Source organism: Pogoniulus pusillus, chromosome 9 (assembly GCF_015220805.1).
Source record: "Pogoniulus pusillus isolate bPogPus1 chromosome 9, bPogPus1.pri, whole genome shotgun sequence".
Lineage (NCBI taxonomy): Eukaryota > Metazoa > Chordata > Aves > Piciformes > Lybiidae > Pogoniulus > Pogoniulus pusillus.
The window spans coordinates 20,173,153-20,184,886 of NC_087272.1; the positions used below are offsets into that span (position 1 = coordinate 20,173,153).

At 38.2% G+C, this 11,734-nt stretch overlaps 1 long non-coding RNA gene across 1 annotated transcript; it reads left to right on the forward strand.

The window, feature by feature from the left end:
* Nucleotides 1-694: 694 nt before the first annotated feature.
* On the forward strand, nucleotides 695-9,783 carry LOC135178453 (uncharacterized). The gene is made up of 3 exons (XR_010303539.1): nucleotides 695-783; nucleotides 4,312-4,407; nucleotides 9,731-9,783. It is a non-coding gene; the product is annotated as an uncharacterized LOC135178453 (long non-coding RNA).
* The last annotated feature ends 1,951 nt before the right edge of the window (nucleotides 9,784-11,734 follow it).

Here is an 11,734-nt window from a genome sequence, read left to right on the forward strand (position 1 = left end):
TGTGATTTTACTTCACTGCTTGCTGCTATTTGCCTGTATTGCCTGCCTGTCTCTACAGAGCCCAGTCTCCTGTGCAGCCATGTACCCTATTGCACGCCCGCTGCCTTATCTCTGCCTGGTAAACTCCACTGCTGTGAGTTACCGGGAGCAGACCCTGGATTGTCTGCACGCAGTTGGCCTGTGTGGTCAGTGTGACATCATGCTGAGAGTGCATGACATCCTCCCTACCTGCCCCTGAAAGTCTTCCTGCTAAGACTACAAGTCCTGGAGATCATCCAGAGGAGCTGGGGACAAGGTCATGGATTGTCTGCCTCCTTTCAACAGTAGCCTGGGAGAAATCAAGTCTCAGCAGCCAATTGGACAGACTTCCACCTGCTTTGGTTACTATCTGAGTAATAATAATATGTGAGTAAATGCTTAAATGCCTCTGTAATTCTCTACTGTCTTCTGCCATAAGCAGAAAGAGCTTGGGCCTGTCTACTGGGCAAATGGCATATTAATCCCAGGTGGCATGTTGACCACAGGGATTCTCTCTGTTTATTGTTTGAATGCTTGCCAGATACTAATAGTTCTGTTTGGTGTTAATCCTAGAATGTCTTCCATAACAGTGTAAGAACAAATATTAATATTAAAATTCAGTGGTTGAGGGTGGTGAGAGTTCAGAATATTGAAGTTAATAAATTACATATTTTTATAGAGTATCATCTTGCACCAACTGATTTCCCCCCTCTGCAACAGAAGGGACTGTTGAAGATCTGGACATGTAACTGTTATTAAGAACAGGTTTGTTTTTTTCTATTTTAATATAATGTAGAGATATTTTAAATATATTTTTTTCACTGTACGTGAGTGATCTATCCAGTTTATGAAGTTTCACAACACACCCCAAAGCTTAATTTTTTTTTTTTTGTGTAAGATAGGAATTATTTCCATTTTCATTGAGTCTGTTTTTGTCTTTGCTAACAGCCTTACAATTTTCTTCACTACCTGACTCTATTTGCAACTTAGCAGAGTAAAACTGCAGTATTAACCTCTGACCAGGGTGTAACACTAAAATAACAAAAATATTTGTAGCTGTATTAGTCTAATTTATTTTTACAGTAATGGAATTCTTAAATTTTTTCACTGGCAGGGTGAGACCTGTGTTAACATTTAGTCTGAGATTTTTTTTTTGAATGGAGGATAACTTTAGGATCTGATGTATCTAAAGACAGTCCAATTCATACACAGCATTTGCAGCAGTCAAAAATAGCAACCTTGGAGTACAATAGGAGGAGCTACACAGCAGCTGTCAACATTACCTAGCCTACATGGGCTTGGATAAGGTTCATTGCCTCCAGCTCTGTGCATATTAAGACTCCTGCCAATGAAGCACATTTGATTTCAGTAGATGACAGCACACCTCTCTAGTATGTTGATAGAAAAGCTTTATTATGTGGAGACCTTTCTGGGATTGGCATGGATTATATTTTGTACTAATAGGTATCTGGAAATTACTCTTAGCAAAGCAAGTCAGAGTAGAAAATTAATTAGAAAGGACAATAATTTTATCAGAACAGGACATTGGACATTTCCCTTTGACAGAATAATCAATGGGGATGTGGGGATTAGAATAATGAGGCACAACAACGTGAACTACTCTGATTTACTGTGATGGTTTGGGAGTTACCTGCTCCTCCCTACAATGAAATCACCCAGACTAGACTCAGCTGGCTGGAAGTTAACGAATGAAGCAGTATTTATAGCTTATCACAATTTACAAGCACATATATATACATATACACACACAAATAGATACAGTTAAATACAAAGTTAAAAGTAATACAGAAACACAATGCTCCTCCCAGAACAATTAGATTGCCAGGAGGGCTCCCGACCCTAACATCCTCCACCCTCCTCCCATCTTTCCCTCTCTTCAGGAATAACCAGATCAACCCACGTGTATCTGATGCAATAGATATGGAGAGATCTGAGGTGAGATGTCAAAAAAGATAACACGGAGATTAGAGGAAAAAGGGTTAGGTTGGATTAAAGATTTAAGGCAGAGGCAACCACAGAGACCAGACTGCCAGAAAGAAGGAACAGAACTGAGAGCTGAGAAGCATGTGAGAAGTGAGTGTCCTAGCTATATTTTGACTAGTTACATTTTTCAGCAGAAAAATTAGGGATGCAGGGTACTGTTGGTTTTTTTCCCCCTTTTTTTTCCCAGCTAATGATTTAATTTTTCTCAGTAAAATATTCTAGTTTGCCTCAAACTATCTAGTTTGCAAGGACTGGAGAATATTTTTTATTCAGGCAACAGCACTATTTTCAGAAGCCACTTTGTGTAACAAGGACTGTATTATAGTTCATAACAGTCACTTTCCCAGAGGGGTACAGGGCAATGATGGTTTTAATACCATATAAATCATCATCACAATGCATTAAATAGCTGGTGACAGACTGTTTTGTCAATAGAGAGATTGTGTATAAATAGGACAGCTGGAAGATGACTGTTATTGAGTCAGGAGTCAGAGAAAACTTCATAGTGAAAGAAAGAAGTAGAGTCCTTTGCTCCTAATTTAGCTTTTATTTATGAATTTCATCCTAAATTTCCTTTAAAATGGAATTTAAGAATCAAATGTAATCGATAATGGGCATTTCATTTCCAGCTTCAAATAAACTATATCAGGCTAAAACAGCAAGGTTTTGGTCTAGGCACAGTGGAAAAAATAGGACATGATACAGAAAGCATGAAGTTATCTTTTAATATTTTCAGATGACACAGAATGTTAATTAAATTCAGTTTTTTCCTGCCTGTAATTGACAGGGCACTTCCAGCTAACACAAATAGAGCATTGGAGAGCTCCATGGAATGACACCCTCTGGAGAACTGACCCAGCTTTTAAGAACTCTCTTTGAGACTTCTTTATAATCAGTGGAAAGGAGCCTTTAGAATAATTTTGGTTGAAAAAGGCCTTTAAGATCATTGAGTCTAACCATTATCTAACTTTAACAAGTCTGGAGCTAAACCGTGTCACTCAGCACCACATCTCTGAGTCTTTTAAACACCCCCAGGGATGAGGATTCAATTACTTCTCTGGGGAGCCCATTCCAGTGTTTGATGATACTTTCAGTAAAGAAGTTTCTTCTAATACCCTAAACCTTCCCTGGTGCAACTTGAGTCCATTTCCTCTCATACAACCTCCTTCCAGGTAGTAATTTGTCATATTTTAGCAACTGACAGCATAAATGTCATGTATGCTTCAGCAAAGTGTTCAGGGGGTTATGCTGGTATCTGTCAGACTTTCTTAATATCAGCTACGCATCTGGATGACGATTGTTTCACTTTCTCAATTCTAGGGAGGGTTACATTGCTGGCTTGCTTGTTAGCACATAATATTAAATCTCACCTCTTGCAAGTTATTATATATAACAGTACCATTACAACTAACACCTCCATAAATCATGGTCAGGCAAGACTACTTTTGCATCAGGTCAGTTGTCTTTCAGGAGATAGCTTAGCACTCATGGGATATCTGACATGGCACTATGAATGCAAATGTGCATACTTTGGTCAAGTAAATCATACTGGTCTGCATGTTGCAGACTGGTTATGCCAGACAATATTTAAAAGGAAGTACTAGCAGTTGGCTAGATCATGAGGCTTGCTGGTGTCACATCTGTTACTCAATGGAATATCAGCTGAAGACATAACTGGAGGTCAATATGATTTTTCAACTACATCTTCAAAGCAAATGGATTTTCCCTATGCATGTTGCAAGCAAACCGTGAAAAATTTCAATATGCAACCAGTGTGTGAACTGTGCTAGAAGGATGTTACAGCAGCAAGTCCTATAGAACTGCTTTACACACAAAACCAGATGCAACCAACTCTCTGCATGCTGTATGGGGGTAGGATATGGGCACTCATTTCTAGGACCTGCATGCGATTGCACTGCATAATTTACTGACATTTGGAACATCCATTTGCTGTTCCCAAAACAGCCTTGAAAGCAGTAAAGAGTAACTCTCAATATAGGATGTAAAAGCAGTTCGCAAAGACTGATCCTAGTTTATGAACCCAAATAAATGCTACAGATTAAAGGCAAATTTGGGAGACAATTCAGCACAGAGGAAGATGGATAACTCTGTGTAACCCTGTGCTGTGAAGCTGGGTAGAATTTTCTTTAGATTTACAGTAACTGAAACTAATTTGTTAGATACCCCAGCAAGACCAAACATTGCAAAACACTTGTAGAGGTAATAAATTTGTAATTGAGCACATGAGATACACAATGACTTTTTTTCTTCTTTTTTTTTTGCCTGTAGGAGCAAAGGAGTTTGAAAAAAAATTCAATTTTTTATGTTTGAAAATTATGATGAGCCATTTTTCAACTACAGAGTAATGTAAGGACTACAGACAAAGTAAGTAATTCTTACATGACACTTTTAATTTTCCTTAGTGAAAGCTTATTTAACTTAGGCCATAGTAGCTTTATTTTGGCAGCAAACAGTGAAAGAAACACTGATTATTTCAAAGTGAAGTATGAAGCCTTCTCTACTTCAAAGTAAAATAATTGCATTTTAGTGTTTAAATTGGTCTCCTAATGAAAGTAAAACACATATTACATTTTAATGAAATGGCTTTCAATTTATTAGTAACATTTCTGCGTCCAGTTGATATTCGTACAACTATTTAATGTGTTGAAAATTAATAATCTGTTATGAATTATGAATATTAATTTAGGCATGAATATTATTTTTATCATTACTATTTTAAAAATCAGAACAATTCCCTGAGATTCTTTGTATTTTCAGTTGACAGGAAGCAGTTGCACAAAGATTATTTATAAACACAGAATTAAACATTTTAATCAATCAGAACTTGGAAAATAGGAACACGAAAACAGGAAAAAGTCTGACTATGCTTATTGAATCTTAGCACTAACTCCAGCATATGTACTCACAATGCTTTGTTCTCTGAGTATGTTTCCTGTACAAAGACACTTCCAAAACCCAGGATAATGATCCCAGGGTAAAATGCAAAATATTTTAGGCAGCGGGAAGGAGAGGAGAACTGAGTTGCTGCTGCTGAGCTAATGCAAGCTGCAAACATGTGGACACTATGATTCCCAGTTAATGAGCCACCAATGAGATGCTGCTCCCAGTGAAGGGTCAGTGCAGAAAGGTGCAGTTTCTAAATCACCCCCATGCCATTAAATACATCATTTTGGAAATGAAACTGGCCAATAGTTGCTAGCATCATTGTTCTGGCCAATGAATTCAAAGCTTCATGCTTCGTGTGACCATGCAGGCACATTGAGGGGCAGCACAAGACACCTGACACATGGTGCTAAGCCCCTAGCCCTCAAGGCTTTGGTGGGGCCAAACCCTCCATTGTGTGCTCATTCTACTCAACTTCCTGGATCTGCAACAGGAGGAGGAGAGCAAGGGTTAAACTGGCCTGGCAGGATTTATGCCCTACCAGGACAGTTAATCACTATAATATATGGAAAATGAATGATATTTTATTCTATTATAGTCAATTCATATTCCTCTTCCAGAGTCTACGATACAGTCAGATCAGTTTTATTACTCAGTCATCTTATGTTTATATGTCAGATAGTATTTATGTGATGTTTATACCTTCTTAATGTCAAAGGTTAAAGTTGTTCAGCTAACCTTTCTGTGGGCATTTCAAATTGCAGAATTCTGAAACACCTCATCCAGATAAAAACAGCCCATAGACCCATATATCCTCAACAAAGGAAAGAGAAACCCCATGAAAGCTATTTCCTCAGAAGGCCTGAACTTAGTTTACAAAACAAGCTCTGCTTCTACCCAGTTTGTGTTATGCTTGGAACAATGCTTATCATTTAGAGCAGCGTATAGTCTGAATCTAGGAGAAAGTCAAAGCATTCTGCTATAACAGATAACTTGTTAATTTCAGTAATGAATGAGTGAAATACTAAAACTGCTTTAATTGTTTTTAAGAGTTATTTCCATTATTTTAAAGTTAAAACACTACAAAACTCCACAATGCTCTACATTGTACAAGTTTGCCAGGGAAAATCTGTAGGAGTAGGTTCAATTATTTGTCTTTTCCTTTGATCTGAAAGAAACAATGCAGCATTAGTTTTCATAATGATTGTTCTCTCCTGAGTTCACTTGTGTTTAAATTTGTCTCTGGGGCTTCTGAAAGTGGGCCAATACCCTATTTAATGAAGTAAGTGATATCTGCATCTAAGATGAAATTTACTTCTAGGCAAAGTCAGCCAAAGATCTGTGTACTGTTTAAATGAGAAGTAAGTTTGTTCTGACCTTCTGCACTGAGTTTATCTTACTTAGGAAAAAAACATTGACAGTCTTCACATTTCAGAAGAGGAATTTACCTATTTGCTAAAAATGCCTCAGGTGAAGTCTTTTAGAACTTTCACTATTTTGATTTTCTTTTCAGATTAAAATTCATCAAGATAATGAAATGAGAAGTCAGAAACTCTCTTGTCTTGCAAAATATATTAAAATATATTGTTTAAACAGGTCAGAATACTTGCATGAGTAGTGTTTGTCAATATGTAGTAACATAGCCAGTAGATGATGTCTAGTAATATCTAGTATCTTGTCTGTTGAATGCATGTCCAGTGCTAACTATAAACAAGAATAAATAAGTTAATATTGGATAGCAGATCATTTTCTCTGTCAAATACCCCTGAAATCATATGCAGTCTTCAGAAAATAGAAGCACAGAATGTTAGGTGTTGGAAGAGACCTCCGTGGACTTATTCATGTCCATGACCATGTTTATATCTATCAGATGTCCTTTAAACTGCATAGTAAGAGAAAAACACAAAGAAGTCACTTTTGCAGTCTGTAATAGAGGATTGCAAGTGACAGCTCCCTTCCATGCTGCTGAGAGCTGCCAAAGTGACAACTGATAAAGAACAGCAATGGAAAATAATTGCATTTGCATTTGTCTGGTTTGTCTTGGCTTTCTAACACATGAGGACCTTTACTTACTCTGTTTAACAACCCACCAAAAGCTGTGCAATGGTACAGATGTTTCAAAGCACTGCTGTATGCAGTAGAGCTCTTCTTCTGCAGCCAAATGAACAGGTCATCTCGGCTGCAGCCAGTGCCACGTTTGGCTGATTGCTTGGCCCCTGGCTGAGGCACACATTTTCCACTAAATTCCAGTGACAGAACAGAAGGCACCCACATCATCTACAGCAGCCTAGCTGAGGGCATGATACTGCTCACTCAGCCATGTACTCACTCCAGCCTAACATTGGATTGTCTCAGCTTGATGCCATTTCTTTACGGTAGTAAACAAAAAGCTGTATTGAGTCTGTGGCTTGAAAAACAGTTGCATATCTAGAAATACTTTAAAATCTAATATGAACTGTAGATTTTACTAAAACAGGAGTATTGAAAGTTCCTATAGATGACAGAAGGGATAATTAGTACAAGCAAAATACTGCATCAGGAGGAAAAAATTGGAGGTTATGGAGTGGCAAGAGGAGAATCTGGAAGAAAAATTTTTGCCCATGACCTAATGTAAAACAGTGCTTTTTAAAGGAAATGGTGTTGCAGTTGAGGTAATTGCACAGTAGCACTCAGTATTTACATTTAAGCAAGATCCTTGAGATAGGCATCCTAGGAGGTAAACAAATTATGAAAAGTGAATAAAAGAAATATATTTTCTTCGTGTCATGAGTGCACAGCATTAAGCATATTGCTTTTCAGCCACTGAAGTACATTTTTTCAGCAAAATGGAGAGCAGGCCGAAGTGATCATGAAAAAAACATGATTTAAACATCTGTTACTCTTAGAGATATCATAAATTTGAAATGTACATAAGCTTGAAAGAAAAAGATGATAAGGGGAACTTTAAAGAGAACTTTAGTGTGAACTGCAGTGGATGTAAACAGCTATCATGAAAAGTTCTTTGGTGATTTCAAAGTATGAGAAAAATGTGCACGTTTTCTTTCGTGTACTGAAACATTTCCTTACGTAATAGATATAATGGGGCATCAGGTGTGCTTGATAGCAGCTGAAAAACAGGCTGACACTTGAACCAACAGGGAAAATAATCAGCTTATCTTGTTGCTTGAGCTTGTACAATCATTTTTATTACGTTATGAACTGAAAATGCCTGTTTGCTTGTTTGTTTTCTCAGTGGGAAATAGAGTGTGAAAAAAAAAAGGTAGAAGCAATGCCAAGTGCACAGGCGGTTCAATCCTTGTAGTCACATCTCACATGGTTTCCAGAATTAGCTATGCTGGCAGAGAATGAAAGGCTACCGAGTGCCAGTAGATCATAGCACAACTTGGGCTGCTGTAATATTGTACAATAAAATAGTACCACTTGTCACAGTGGTTTGGCAATTATTTCTTTGGAATCAATAGAAGAAAAGTGCCTTTGATGGGAGCAGGATCAAATCTTACTGGAATAGTATTTACGACTAGCCCTGTGCATTTTGAATTTGAGAATGTGGGTGATATTGAGAAGCTTGTGAAGTGCTGAGATGGCTTAGGTAGACAATCTCATATCTCAGCTTTGTCTAGTAAGTAATTTCAGGAAGTGCTCCCCGTTGAAAATTCTCTAATGAAGAAATTCAGAATAATAATTTTAACCCATTTTTGTGTCTAGTGACAGAGCCATTTACATAAAATCAGAGTATAAACTGATCTTCTCCATATTCAACTATTGAGACAAAACAGGTCTGATGTTAGTTTTTCACATGACCATAAATTGAACACCTACACAGAAATCAAAGGAATCGTGGAAATGTAGAATGTGTGTGACGGAGAGGAGCACTAAAACATTTGGACTTGTTAAGACACAGTTGCTTCTGTATCTCTCCAGTCTACGAATTGAATGCACCTGCCCCATACCAAATTCAATAAACATACTGTGCTCTCTTTATTTTTCCTAGACAGCCCCTGAATATTTGTCTTCCTGAAATTTTGCCTTGCTACTTGTTACTCAGATGTTCAAGTGGATGATCTTTTTTGTTCATGACAATTGTATTCTGTAAGGAGGAGTAAGCAGTCTCAGTTTTATAGACAGTACATATATTTCACTTAGTTCAGCCTCCAGAAAAGATATGACAAAAACATTTCTATGCCTCTTCTCTTTCTCTATGCAAGAAATGGGAATCATCAAATGACTAGGCAAATTCTCTGTCTTCTGTAAACATTTCAAATGTTTTCTTCTACAACATGCTATCTAATAAAAATAAGATTGTTTATATATATATATATATATATATATATATATATATATATATAAATAAAATAACTACATAGTCTGGATAAAATATTTATTTGGTTTGGAAAATCCTTGTTTAATTATTCTTAATAAGATTAAGCAAATATTTTAATGCTTCATTTCACAATGCATTTTTATTTGCTAGATACTGCAGTCATGCCTGATTACAGGCTTATTGCGCAACCTGTGCTGCAGAAAGCTTTATATAGGTAGTGACTCTAACACTATTTTATTTCTATTGTGTTGTGAGCTTTTGTTACTTTAAATTGTTGATTTTGTTAATATAAATGTGAAACTTTAATTTCAAAAATATAATTCCTGGATATGTTTTCTTCATGTGCAGCATCAGGTAGTATCTTGCAACTCATTGCTAAGAATAATAAAGATCCACAGGGAATTTTCTCCCTCTGAGATCTGCCAAAATCTAAACAGATTTTGTTTACAATGAATGACATTTTCATCTTTTTTGTGCTGGTAGAACCCCATGGATTTTTGGAGGAGTTGCATGAGTGCAGTGAACTGGAAGAATTGGTGAGCTGTTTCTTGGTTTTACTCCAACAAAAAATTTCCCTTGTCTTTTTATTTTCTATTAACTCTGCCATCATATAAATGAATTGTGCTTGTATGAGAGCATGTCTGAATCTCAGAGTCAATTATTTTTTAACAGTCATTCTTCTGCTGTTGAAGAGAAACAGACTCAGGTTGCCCAATATGAAAAATAGTTATTCACATCTTAAATTGAACACCACACACAGAGGTATGTCTTTAAAATGGTTACACGCAAAGCTTTAGCAAACCTGTTTACTGGAAACTGCTTCCCTTAATAGAAAACTAGGAAGAGACACTATTTTAACATTGAAAATAGCTTTTTTAAGTGTTGCTGTGAAAAAATGTCTGTTTCTTAATTTATGTAGTTCTATATACTTGGCTTACATGCAATCTCTGCATAATAATATTATGTTGAATTATATGGGTATCCTTTATAACTGTGGTGTGGAATGCACACATGAAAAGGGATGAACATTTTCTATTGCTTATGTTATTCTTTAGTCATGCTTCTTCCCACAGTACTTTCTGGCATTCAGTCATTTGAAGGTGTGATATATCTACTATTTTCTTGTCAGCATGGGAATAGTATGTCAATGATGTTTGTGTTGTGAGCAAACTGTTCTAGTTATCCAAATAGTCTATCAAAGTGTATAGGGAACCAGTGTATTTTAATTTCCTACAGAAAGATTTCCCTGCAACTGATAGCTGTTTATTTCCACCTGGCAGGTGTTTATTTGGTACCAACTGAGAAATTATCATAGAGTGGTTTAGATTGGAAGGGACCTCAAAGGTCATCCAGTTCCAACCCCCTCACCATAGGCAGGGACACCTCCCACCAGAACAGGTCACTCAAGGCCTCATCCAACCTGGCCTTGAACACCTCCACAGAGGGAGCAGCCACAACCTCCTTGGGCAACCTGTTCCAGTGTCTTACCACTACCACCATAAAGAACCCTTTCTTAACATCTATTTAAATCTCCCTTCTTCAAGTTTAAACCCATTACCCCTTACCCTGTTGTTACAAGACCTTGTAAACAGTCTCTCCCCAGCCTTCTTGTAGGCCCCCTTCAGATACTGGTAGGCCACTATAAGCTCTCCTCAAAGCCTTCTCTTCTCCAGGCTGAAGAGCCCCAACTCTTGTAGTCTGTCCTCGTCAGAGGTGCTGCAGCCCTCTGATCATCTTCATGTCCCTCCTCTGCAATTGCTCTAACAGTTTCATGTCCTTCTTGTGTTGGGGGCTCCAGAACTGCAGACAGTATTCCAGGTGGGATCTGATGAGGATAGAGTAAAGGGAGAGGATCACCTCCCTCACCCTTCTGGCCACAATTCTCTTGATGCAGCCCAGGACATGGTTGCTCTCTGGGCTGCACATGCACACTGCTGGCTCATGATGAGCTTTTCATCAACCCAGACCCCCAGGTCTTTTTCCCTCAGGGCTGCTCTCAGCCATTCGCCACCCAGCCTGTATTTGTGCTTGGGATTGCACCAACTCAGGTGCAGGACCTTACACTTGGTCTTGTTGAATTTCATGAGGTTGGCCTGGGCCCACCTCTCCAGCCTGTCCAGGTCCCTCTGGATGGCACCCCTGCACTCTAGCAAGTCGACTGTGCCACACAGCTTGGTGTCACCTGCAGACTTGATGAGGGTGCACTCAATTCCTCTGTGCATATCACTGAGAAAGATGTTAAACAGCACTGGTCCCAGCACTGATCCCTGAGAGGTGCCGCTTGTCACTGGTCTTGTGGCAGACGTTATGCTGTTGATCACCACTCTTGATCACCACTCTCTGAGTGCAACCACCCATCAAGTCCATGTTTTTCCAGTTTGGTGTCCAGGATGTCATGTGGGACAGAGTCAAGTGCCTTACTCAGGTCCAGGTAGATGATGTCACTTGCACTTCCATTGTCTGCTATTGCTGTGACTTCATCATAAC